At 42.5% G+C, this 12,036-nt stretch overlaps 2 non-coding genes across 2 annotated transcripts; one reads left to right on the forward strand and one right to left on the reverse strand.

Moving 5' to 3' along the window:
• Positions 1 to 273: 273 nt before the first annotated feature.
• Positions 274 to 346, forward strand: trnar-ccu (transfer RNA arginine (anticodon CCU)). Its single transcript has one exon. It is a non-coding gene; the product is annotated as a tRNA-Arg (tRNA).
• A 3,184-nt stretch (positions 347 to 3,530) lies between these two features.
• On the reverse strand, positions 3,531 to 3,603 carry trnar-ccu (transfer RNA arginine (anticodon CCU)). Its single transcript has one exon. It is a non-coding gene; the product is annotated as a tRNA-Arg (tRNA).
• Positions 3,604 to 12,036: the final 8,433 nt, after the last annotated feature.

Raw genomic sequence — 12,036 nt, forward strand, 5'->3', positions numbered from 1 at the left:
AGTTTGAGTGCTGTCTGTGAAATGACTGAAACTTAGAGCCAGGGGAAGGAAAGAAAGCTCTGGAAAGACACTTGCTTTTCACATCCAATCAACATTTTGCCCATTAATCAATTGTACTAATTGTTGACAGACAACAGCAAGTCACATCCTGTCATGTCATTGCTGGAACCTTTGGCATCAATACATTGTGGTTGTGTGTGAAAATAAAGGCTTCACATTTAGCACTGCTTAGAAAGAGTGTCAAAGGGACAACTTACAATATCAAAACCAACAGCCCCAGTGGCCTAATGGATAAGGCACTGGCCTCCTAAGCCAGGGATTGTGGGTTCAAGTCCCATCTGGGGTGCAATAAATGCACTTTCAACCATTCTCCTTTCTTCTTAACTTTGTAACCAATACCACCAATTCTTCTTCACTTGCTTTCCACTCTCAAACTGTGCTGTTGTCCTTCAACCAAGCTCTGTGCCATCTTCACACTCACTGAACAATACCACCTCTCCTTTCCACACAAATCCTCTGCCTTTTACCCCCCTTTTCACTTCACACAACATCCCATGCACAGTTCCTACTTTCAAATACAAACACAAATTACAACTCAACTACAAATCCTCTAAGCACATTCACACCTCAAATACACACCACACTCTTCCTCCAAACACCAACAATTCTGTCTTCAATTATTATCTGGGCTATCACACTATGAAAATGCTCAGCAGGCAACTGTACAGTCTGCTGGTCCACTGAGCTGCACAGACCAGGCAGTTGTCAGGATCAATACTTGTTTTTATTCATCCGCAGGATGGAAGTGCTGGCAAAGCCAGAATTTATTGTCTATCCATAAATTCCCTTCACAAAGTGCTGACCCCTCTTCTTGAACAGTTTCAGTCTGTGTAGTGAAGGTACACCCACAATGCTGTTAGGGACGCAGTTCCAGGATTTTGACCCAGTGACAGTGAAGGAACAGTGATATATTTCCAAATCAGGAAGGTTTGGGACTGGGAGGGGAACTTGGAGGTGGTGGTGTTCCCATGCACCAACATGCTCTTGTCCTTCTAGGTCAGGGGTCAGCAACCTGCAGCTCCGGAGCAACATGTGGCTCTTGAACATTGTATTTGTGATTTCCAACCTTTTCCACTTGGAACACATTAACACGAGAAAAGCGAATAAAAATTAGCTTGAGAAAAGTCAGATCTGTGTTTTTATTGTGGGGATAAAAGTCAAATCATTAAGCTGCACTTTACAGTTTAAAATGATAACTTTAACAAAAAACATCATTGTGCTCTTCACAAATCTGTTTGTGTGGTATAGCTACCCCATGGTTATAGATATGACTGGTTAACGGAACAGGTTTGATGGTTGTGACCATTGTTGTTTCCAGTATAGCTGAGATGATACATTATTCTGAATGTGCTATTAGAAGGTATTTTTATCACGAAAATCAGTAGCTGATAAAAATGTCTTAATTCTATGCATTTTAAAATAAAACTTTTTTAAAGATGGTTTTACTGACAAAATTATAGTTAAAAAGTCAAAAAATGCAATAATTCAGAGTTATGTCAATCTTATTTTGTTTTTTTATTGATATATAAATTCAATATCTGTATTTAACTTATTATATATGTAAATTATGCATTTTATCAGAGACACTTGACAATTTGCAAAGTATTTGGTTTAGAAATGCGGAATTTTCATCTTGCAATTCCCAATAGTATTTATTTTAGGCAAATTGTTTACAAACGTCGAGTCATGTTAAAAATGTTGCTGACCTGGTTCCAGCTGGTAAGGTCACAAGAAAACTTGTTGAGCTGCTGCAACACATTTGGAGCTGGCACACACTGCTGCCATGGTGTGCCAGTGCTGGAGATGGTACAGAGACTTTGGGGAGCCAGGAAGTGAGTTACTGACCACAGAGTTCCCTGTCTCTGACCTGCTCTTGTAGCCATAGTGGTCCAGTTAAGCTTCTGGTCAAGGGTGTCCCCAGGATGCCAGGATGTTGGTGGTGCCAGGTTCATCAATGGTAATGCTGTTGAATATCACCTGGAGGTGATTAGATTCTCTTGGAGATGGTCATTAGCTGACACTATTAGCTGTTATGAACAGGTAGACTGCTTGAGGACCTTCGGCTCAGAGTTGATGAGCTGGAGTCTGAGCTGTGGACACTGCGGCACATCAGGGAGGGGAAGAATTACCTGGATACTGTGTTTCAGAAGACAGTCACACCCCTTAGATTAATTACATCAAACTTGGACCTTGGTCAGGGGCAGGAGGATGTGACTGCGAGTCAGGCAGGTATGGGGATCCAGAATTTAGCTTTGGAGGAGCCTCAGCCAGTGCCTAACTCAGAATTATTGCATTTTTTGATTATTTTATCAGTAAAGTCACCTTTAAAACAAACTTTAATTTAAAATGCGTAGAATTCAGACAATTTTTTCAACTACTGATTCTCCCAATAAAAATACCTTCTAATAGCACATTCAGAATAATGTATCATCTCAGCTATACTAGAAACAATAATGGTCACAACCATCAAACCTGTTCCGTTAACCAAAGTCATATCTATAACCATGGGGTAGCCATACCACACAAACAGATTTGTGAAGAGCACAATGATGTTTTTTGTTAAAGTTATCATTTTAAACTGTAAAGTGCAGCTTAATGATTTGACTTTTATCCCCACAATAAAAACACAGATCCGACTTTTCTCAAGCTAATTTTTATTCGCTTTTCTCGTGTTAATGTGTTCCAAGTGGAAAAGGTTGGAAATCACAAATACAATGTTCAAGAGCCACATCTTTCTCCGGAGCTGCAGGTTGCTGACCCCTGACCTAGAAGGACAAGAGCATGCTGGTGCATGGGAACACCACCACCTCCAAGTTCCCCTCCCAGTCCCAAACCTTCCTGATTTGGAAATATATCACTGTTCCTTCACTGTCACTGGGTCAAAATCCTGGAACTCCTACCCTAACAGCATTGTGGGTGTACCTTCACTACACTGACTGAAACTGTTCAAGAAGAGGGGTCAGCACTTTGTGAAGGGAATTTATGGATAGACAATAAATTCTGGCTTTGCCAGCACTTACATCCTGCGCATGAATAAAAGAAAAGTATTGATCCTGACAACTGCCTGGTCTGTGCAGCTCAGTGGACCAGCAGACTGTACAGTTGCCTGCAGAGCATTTTCATAGTGTGATAGCCCAGATAATAATTGAAGACAGAATTGTTGGTGTTTGGAGGAAGAGTGTGGTGTGTATTTGAGGTGTGAATGTGTTTAGAGGATTTGTAGTTGAGTTGTAATTTATGTTTGTATTTGAAAGTAGGAACTGTGCATGGGATGTTGTGTGAAGTGAAAAGAGGGGTAAAAGGGAGAGGATTTGTGTGGAAAGTAGAGGTGGTATTGTTCAGTGAGTGTGAAGATGGCACAGAGATTGGTTGAAAGACGACATCAGATTGTGAGAGTGGAAAGCAAGTGATGTGGTGAAATATGTTACAAAGTTAAGAGGAAAGGAGAATGGTTGAAAGTGCATTTATTGCACCCCAGATGGGACTTGAACCCACAATCCCTGGCTTAGGAGGCCAGTGCCTTATCCATTAGGCCACTGGGGCTGTTGGTACAAGCTTTGTAAGTTGTCCCTTTGACACTCTTTCTAAGCAGTGCTAAATTTGAAGCCTTTATTTTCACACACAACCACAATGTATTGATGCCAAAGGTTCCAGCAATGACATGACAGGATGTGACTTGCTGTTGTCTGTCAACAATTAGTACAGTTGATTACTGGGCAAAATGTTGATTGGATGTGAAAAGCAAGTGTCTTTCCAGAGCTTTCTTTGTTTACCCTGGCTCGAAGTTTCAGTCATTTCTCAGACAGCAATCAAACTGAAGCTACTTTAATCTTTGTGTGTTTCTTAATGATGACAAAGAGCAGATATTCACTGAATGAAGATTAATCTCATCCCAGATGGGATTTAACCTCACAAATACCTGCCTGTAGAAACCAGTGCCTTATCCATTCGGACACAGGAGCACGACATCACACTGGATGCTCTTGCTGTTTGCTCTGGATTCTTTCTAAATTCCACCTGTCCCTGTGGCCACTCACTTTATTTTCAGCCAATTCCACATCCTTTAACAATGATGTGGAGCAGGTGGGAGCAGATCTGGTTTCCTGAAGCCGTTTGCTCAATGATATATTTTATCTTCTTGGAAATATCACTGTCTATCATTAGGGAAGAATTTACAAAGCTTCCCTTAAGCATGTTATCCTTTGACTTGGACAAGCACCACGACATTGATTAGACTTCTACTGCTGGATATGTGCTCTCATTTATAATGGACCATGATATTTGGTAACTGTTAGTGGGCCCAGGACTGCATCAGAGATTCACGAGTGTTCGTAAGGATTCAAATACACAGGACAATGATATCAAACATCATCAAAAACATCATTACCTCACTACCATGTCATGAAGCTGAAGGCATTTGATGTCACAAGGAAGCTTGCTGACAGGAGCAACTGAGATTGGTTGATAAAGACATCAGTGAGAGGGTACAGAATATTTTGAGTGGGGAGGGGAAGTTGTGGTTGATATGGAAAGCTATAACATAGGGAGAAGTGTTGAGATACTACAGTCAGAGATTCAGGAGCTCGGGAGGAATTAAAGAGCAGGACTTCAAAGCTAGTAATTTCTGGATTACTTCCAGTGTCATGTGCTAGTGAGTACAGGAGCAATAAGATAAGACAGCTTATCACCCAGCATGTAAAAAGATTCCTGGGGTATTGGAACCAATTCTGGGGCAGGAGGGACCTGTTCAAGATGGACGGGTTGTACCTCAACAAAACTGGGACTGATGTCCTTGAAGAAAGTTTAACTGGTGTTGTTAATGAAGGTTTACATGAATTTGGCGGGGGTGGGGGAGGCACCAGGATGTAGCATTGGAGAGGAGAAGCAAGATGCAAAGTGGACTGGGAGAGACAAATAGCACCAGAATAAAGAATAATTCAGAAATGGGAGGGTCAGACTGGGAGTAAATATGAAGCAGTCTGAGATGGATTTGGAGTGTATGTGAGTAAATGTACTGAGTGTGGGAAATGAGCTCCGTGAGCTGCAGGTCCAAGTCACCACACGGGACTATGATATTGTGGCAATAACAGAGATCTGGCTCAAAGGAGGGGAAGATTGGGATAATGAATATTCCTGGCAACAAGATATTCAGGAATAATAGGGCAGGAAAAATGGAGGGCATGGCAGCATTGTTCAAAGAAACTATTCTAACTCTGAGGAGGAATGATAGAGTTGAGAGACCAAAGACAGAATCTATTTCAGTAGAATTGAGGAACACTAGAGGAGTTATTATTGTAACTGAGTGTATACGATGGGCTGAATGGTCTCCTTCTGCTGTAAGTTTCTATGATAAACAAGGTAACATTTCAACCTAGAATTTTCCAGCTTGGAGGAAGAGTGTGCTGTGTATTTCACCCTGAATCTGATAACATCAATCATACGTGTATTGTAATTGGATATCTACATTACAAAGTAACAACTGTGCCTCAGACATTGGGTAATCTGAAGACAGGATTTAAAAGGGAAGTATTTGCCTGGAAAGTGCAAGTGACATTGTTCCCTGGGTGTTGGGATGGTGCACAGCTCAGTAGAAACATTACATTGGATTGTGACACTGGAAAGCAAGGCGAGAGTGAGGAGGGAGCCGAACAGGAACTGCCGAGATTGGCTGATCAGTTAAAAAGAAAACTAACTGCTTGTTACAGAATGCAGCCTGTTTACAGAATGTGCTCCTTCACCTAAAACTGCTTTCATCACAAATGAGACTTGCACCATCAATGCCTGTTTTAGGAGGGCTGGACCTTATCCTTTAGGCCATGTGGCTGCACATAGAAAGAGTTTGGTCTTTGCAACTGTCCCCTTTGTCTCTCTATAATCACTGCCACATTTGATGCCTTTTTGTGCTCCAATCTTTCTATTCATACACAACCACATTCTATCAATTTGAAAGATCCCAGTAATGACATGACATGATCTGACTTTCTTTTGCCTGTCAGTAATTGATACAGTGAGTTCTGGGCAAAACATCAATTATATGTGAAGAGCAAGTGGCTTTCCACAGGTTTAACTTGCTTCCCCTAAATTTCAGTCATTTACAAGACAGGAGCTGATGAAGTTATTTGATCACTGTGTATTTCAGCAACAAGGACAATGAGCTGGTTTTCACAGAATGAAGATTATTCAAAGCCAAGTTTACCCCAGATAGGGATTGCATTGACAATCCTGAATTGTGAAGTCAGTGTCTTACCCATTGAACCACAGGAGTCACATACCTGGATCAACAGCCTTGGTGCACTTAGGAAATGCTCTACATTCTCCGTAAACTGAGCAAAGTTAAAACTACAGATAAAGGCAGACACTAAGTCCGTAGACAACAAAGGAGAGAATGACAAAAGGGAATATGAAAAGGTTGGGTAAGAATTAGAAAAAACAATTAGGAAGGCAAAGAGAAATGACAAAATTAAATTATCAATAAATGTCAGAAAAAATGGAAATTATTCCTCAGACACCTCAACAAGAAAGGAAAATCAGGATAGGGATTGGGTCACGAAGGGATACACATGATAAACTCAGGTCGTTACAGTGAGATGACCAAAATATGAAATAATTCCTTTACCTTGTATTTACCAGGGAGACTGACATGGTCAGCATGACATTAGAAGAAGAGATCAAAAAAGATCGAAAAACGTTTAAGAAAGAAGGTTGGGGGGAGGGAGGTGGAAAACGAGTCAATCTTAGAGAGAGTAAAACCCCTGATCCTGATGGATTCCCTTCTTGACTGCTGAAGAAAGAGTGGCACAGTGGTGCAGTGGTTAGCACCGCAGCTTATACAACTCAAAGGACCTGGGTTCAATTCTGGGCACTGCGTGTGAGGCGTTTGCAAGTCCTCCCTGTGACCGTGTGGGCTTTTGCCGGATGCTCTGGTTTCCTCCCACCGCCGAAGACTTGCAGATGATCGGTAAATTGGGCATTGTAAATTGCTCCTCGTGGTGCTCAGGAGTATGGGATTACTGGAGGGTTCGTGTAAATGGGTGGTTCTTGGTCGGCACAGACTCGGTGGGCCAAAGGTCCTGTTTCAATGCTGTATCTCTAAATAAATAGATTATATAGATAACAATTTATTAGAAATGGGAAAGGAAACATAGAAAATAGGAGTCGGCCCTTTGAGCCTGCTGCGTCATTCATTATGATCATGGCTGAACATCCAACTCAGTAGCCTGTTCCCGCTTTCCCCCCATTCCCTTTCGGCCCAAGAGCTTTATCTAACTCCTGCTTGAAAACATACAATGTTTTGGCCTCAACTGCTTTCTGTGGCAGCGAACTCCACAGGCTCACCACTCTCTGGGTGAAGAAATATCTCCTCATCTCAGTCCTGAAAGGTTTACCCCAGATCCTGAGACTATGACCCCTGGTTCTGGACTCCCCCACCATCGGGAACATCCTTCCTGCATCTACCCTGTCAAGTCCTGTTAGAATTTTATAGGTTTCTATGAGATCCCCCCTCACTCTTCTGAACTCCAGTGAATATAATCCTAACCGCCTCAATCTCTCCTCATACGTCAGTCCCGCCATCCCAGGAATCAGTCTGGTAAACCTTCACTGCACTCCCTCTATAGCAAGAACATCCTTCCTCAGATAAGGAGACCAAAACTGCACACAATATTCCAGGTGTGACCTCACCAAGGCCCTGTATAATTGCAGCAAGACATCCCTGCTTCTGTGCTCAAATCCTTTCGCTATGAAGGCCAACATACCATTTGCCTTTTTTACCGCCTGTTGCACCTGCATGCTTACCTTCAGTGACTGGTGTACGAGAACACCCAGGTCTCCCTGCATAGTCCCCTCTCTCAGTTTATAGCTGTTCAGATAATAATCTGTCTTCCTGTTTTTGCCACCAATGTGAATAACCTCACATTTATCCACATTACACTGCATCTGCCATGCACTTGCCCACTCACTTAACTTGTCCAAATCACCCTGAAGCCTCTCTGCATCCTCCTCACAACTCACCCTCCCACCAAGTTTTGCAAATTTGGAGATATTACATTTATTTCCCTCATCTAAATCATTAATATATATTGTGAATAGCTGGGTTCCTAGCACTGATCCCTGCGGTACCCCAGTAGTCACTGTCTGCCATTTGGAAAAAGACCCATTTATCCCTCCTCTTTGTTTCCTGTCTGCCAACCAATTTTCTATCCATTGCAATACACTACCCCCAATTCCATGCACTTTAACTTTACACACTAATCTCTTATAGAAACATACAGCACTGAAACAGGCCCTTCAGCCCACCAAATCTGTGCCAACCATCAACTTATACTAATCCTACATTCATCCCATATTCCCTACCACATCCCCACAATTCTTCTACCACCTACCTACACTCGGGGCAATTTACAATGGCTAATTTACCTAACAACCTGCAGGTCTTTGGGAGAGAATCGGAGCACCTGGTGGAAACCCACACAGTCACAGGGAGAAGTTGCAAATTCCACAGAGGCAGTACACAGAAGTGAACGCGGGTTGTTGGAGTTGTAAGGCTGCAGTGCTAACCACTGCGCCACTGTGCGGCCCTAATATGGGACTTTGTCGAAAGCCTTCTGAAAGTCCAAATGAACCACATTCTCTGGCTCCCCCTCATCAACTCTACTAGTTACATCCTTGTAGAATTCTAGTAGATTTGTCAAGCATGATTTCCATTTTGTAAATCCATGCTGACTCTACCCGATTCGACCACTGTTCTCCAAGTGCTCTGCTAGAAAATCTTTGATAATGGACTCCAGAATTTTCCCCACTAACGATGTCAGGTTGTCTGGTCTATAATTCCCTGTTTTCTCCCTACCTCCCTTTTTAAATAGTGGGGTTATATTAGCTACCCTCCAATCTGTAGGAATTGTTCCACAGTCTATAGAATCTTGGAAGAGACCACCAATGCATTCATTGTTCCAGGACCACTTCCTTAAGTACTCTGGGATGCAGACCATCAGGGTCTGGGGATTTATCGGCCTTCAATCCCATCAATTACCCCAACACCATTTCTCTACTAATACTGATTTCCTTCTGTTCCTCTCTTTCACTAAGCCCTGTGTTCCCCAACAGTTCTGGTATATTTGTGTTCTCCATTGTGAAGACAGAATCAAAGTAAGTATTTAGTTGATCAGCCATTTCTTTATTCCCCACAATACATTCCCCTGTTACTGACTGTAAGGGACCTACATTTGTCTTCACTAATCTTTTTCTCTTCACATACCTATAGAAACTTTTACAGTCACTTTTTATCTTCCTGCAAACTTACTCTCGTACTCTATTTTCACATTCTTAATCAATCCCTTGGTCCTCCTTTGCTGAATTCTAAACTGCTCCCAATCCTCAGGTCTGTTGTTTTTTCTGGTGAATTTGTATGCCTCTTCCTTGGATCGAATGCTATTTCTAATTTCCCTTGTAAGCCATGGTTTGGCTACCTTTCCCGCTTTACTTTTGCGCCAGACAGGAATAAACAATTGTTGCAGTTTGTCCATGTGCTCTTTGAATGTTTGCCATTGCCAATCCACTGTCATCCCTTTAAGTAACGTTTCCTAATCCATCATAGCCAACTCGTGCCTCATACCTTTGTAGTTTCCTTTATTAAGATTCAGGACCCTAGTCTCAGAATCAACTACATCACTCTCCATCTTGATGAAGAATTCTATCATATTATGGTCGCTCATCCCCAAGGGGTCTTGCACCACTAGATTGTCAATTATTCCTCTCTCATTACACAATACCCAGTCTAGGATGGCCTGTTCTCTGGTTGGTTCCTCAGCGTATTGGTCCAGAAAACCATCCCATATACACTCCAAGAATTCTTCCTCTATGGTATTGTGACTAATTTGATTTGCCCAATCTATATGCAGATGAAAGTCACCCATAATTACAGATGTTCCTTTATCGCATGCATCTCTAATTTCCTGTTTAATGCCAAGTCCAACATCACCAGTACAGTTTAGGGGTCTATATACAATCCCCACTAACATTTTTTGCCCCTTAGTTTTTTTTCAGCTCTACCCATACAGATTCCACATCGTCAGAGCTGATATCCTTCCCCACTATTGTGTTAATTTCCTCTTTAACCAGCAATGCAACTCCACCGCCTTTTACTTTTTGTCTGTCTTTCCTAAATACTAAATACCCCTGGAAGTTAATTTCCCATCCCTGGTCAGCTTGCAGCCATGTCTCTGTAATCTCGACTATATCATACCCGATTACATCTATTTGCATGATTAATTCATCCACTTTATTGATACATTTCCGCGCGTTAAGGCACAAAGCCTTAAGACTTGTCATTTTAACATTACTTGTCCTGTTCCCACTATTTTTCACTGTGGCCCTGTTTGATTCTGGCCCTTGATTTCTCTGCCTATCACTTTTCTTATTCCTCTTACTGTCTTTTGTTCTTGTCTATGATCCCCCCTCGTCTGACTCCTTGCAAAGGTTCCCATCCGCTGCCATTTTAGTTTAAACCCTCCCCAACTACCCGGCCAGGTGTTCGATTTAGATGTAGGTGAGCACTTTGGCGATAGTGATCACAATTCGGTTAGGTTTACCTTAGCGATGGGCAGGGACAGGTATATACCGCAGGGCAAGAATTATAGCTGGGGGAAAGGAAATTATGACGCGATTAGGCAAGATTTAGGATGTGTAGGATGGGGAAGGAAACTGCAGGGGATGGGCACAAACGAAATGTGGAGCTTATTCAAGGAGCAGCTAATGCGTGTCCTTGATAAGTATGTACCTGTCAGGCAGGGAGGAAGTTGTCGAGCAAGGGAGCCGTGGTTTACTCAAGAAGTTGAAGCGCTTGTCAAGAGGAAGAAGGCGGCTTATGTTAGGATGAGACGTGAAGGCTCAGTTAGGGCGCTTGAGAGTTACAAGCTAGCCAGGAAGGATCTAAAGGGAGGGCTAAGAAGAGCAAGGAGAGGACACGAGAAGTCATTGGCGGATAGGATCAAAGAAAACCCTAAGGCTTTCTATAGGTATATCAGGAATAAACGAATGATAAGAGTTAGAACAGGGCCAATCAAGGATAGTAGTGGGAAGTTGTGTGTGGAATCAGAGGAGATAGGGGAAGCGTTAAATGAATATTTTTCGTCAGTATTTACAGTAGAGAAAGAAAATGTTGCCGAGGAGATTACTGAGATACAGCCTACTAGGCTAGATGGGATTGAGATTCACAAGGAGGAGGTGTTAGCAATTTTGGAAAGAGTGAAAATAGATAAGTCCCCTGGGCCAGATGGGATTTATCCTAGGATTCTCTGGGAAGCCAGGGAGGAGATTGCAGAGCCGTTGTTGTTGATCTTCAAGTCGTCATTGTCGACAGGAGTAGTGCCGGAGGACTGGAGGATAGCAAATGTTGTCCCCTTGTTCAAGAAGGGGAGTAGAGACAGCCCTGGTAATTATAGACCTGTGAGCCTTACTTCGGTTGTGGGTAAAATGTTGGAAAAGGTTATAAGAGACAGGATTTATAATCATCTTGAAAAGAATAAGTTCATTTGCGATAGTCAGCACGGTTTTGTGAAAGGTAGGTCGTGCCTCACAAACCTTATTGAGTTTTTCGAGAAGGTGACCAAACAGGTGGATGAGGGTAAAGCCGTGGATGTGGTGTATATGGATTTCAGTAAGGCGTTTGATAAGGTTCCCCACGGTAGGCTATTGCAGAAAATACGCAAGTATGGGGTTGAAGGTGATTTAGAGCTTTGGATCAGAAATTGGCTAGCTGAAAGAAGACAGAGGGTGGTGGTTGATGGCAAATGTTCATCCTGGAGTTTAGTTACTAGTGGTGTACCGCAAGGTTCTGTTTTGGGGCCACTGCTGTTTGTCATTTTTATAAACGACCTGGATGAGGGTGTAGAAGGGTGGGTTAGTAAATTTGCGGATGACACGAAGGTCGGTGGAGTTGTGGATAGTGTCGAAGGGTGTTGTAGGGTACAGAGGGACATA

This window comes from Heterodontus francisci, chromosome 10 (assembly GCF_036365525.1).
Source record: "Heterodontus francisci isolate sHetFra1 chromosome 10, sHetFra1.hap1, whole genome shotgun sequence".
In the NCBI taxonomy this organism is placed as follows: Eukaryota; Metazoa; Chordata; class Chondrichthyes; order Heterodontiformes; family Heterodontidae; genus Heterodontus; species Heterodontus francisci.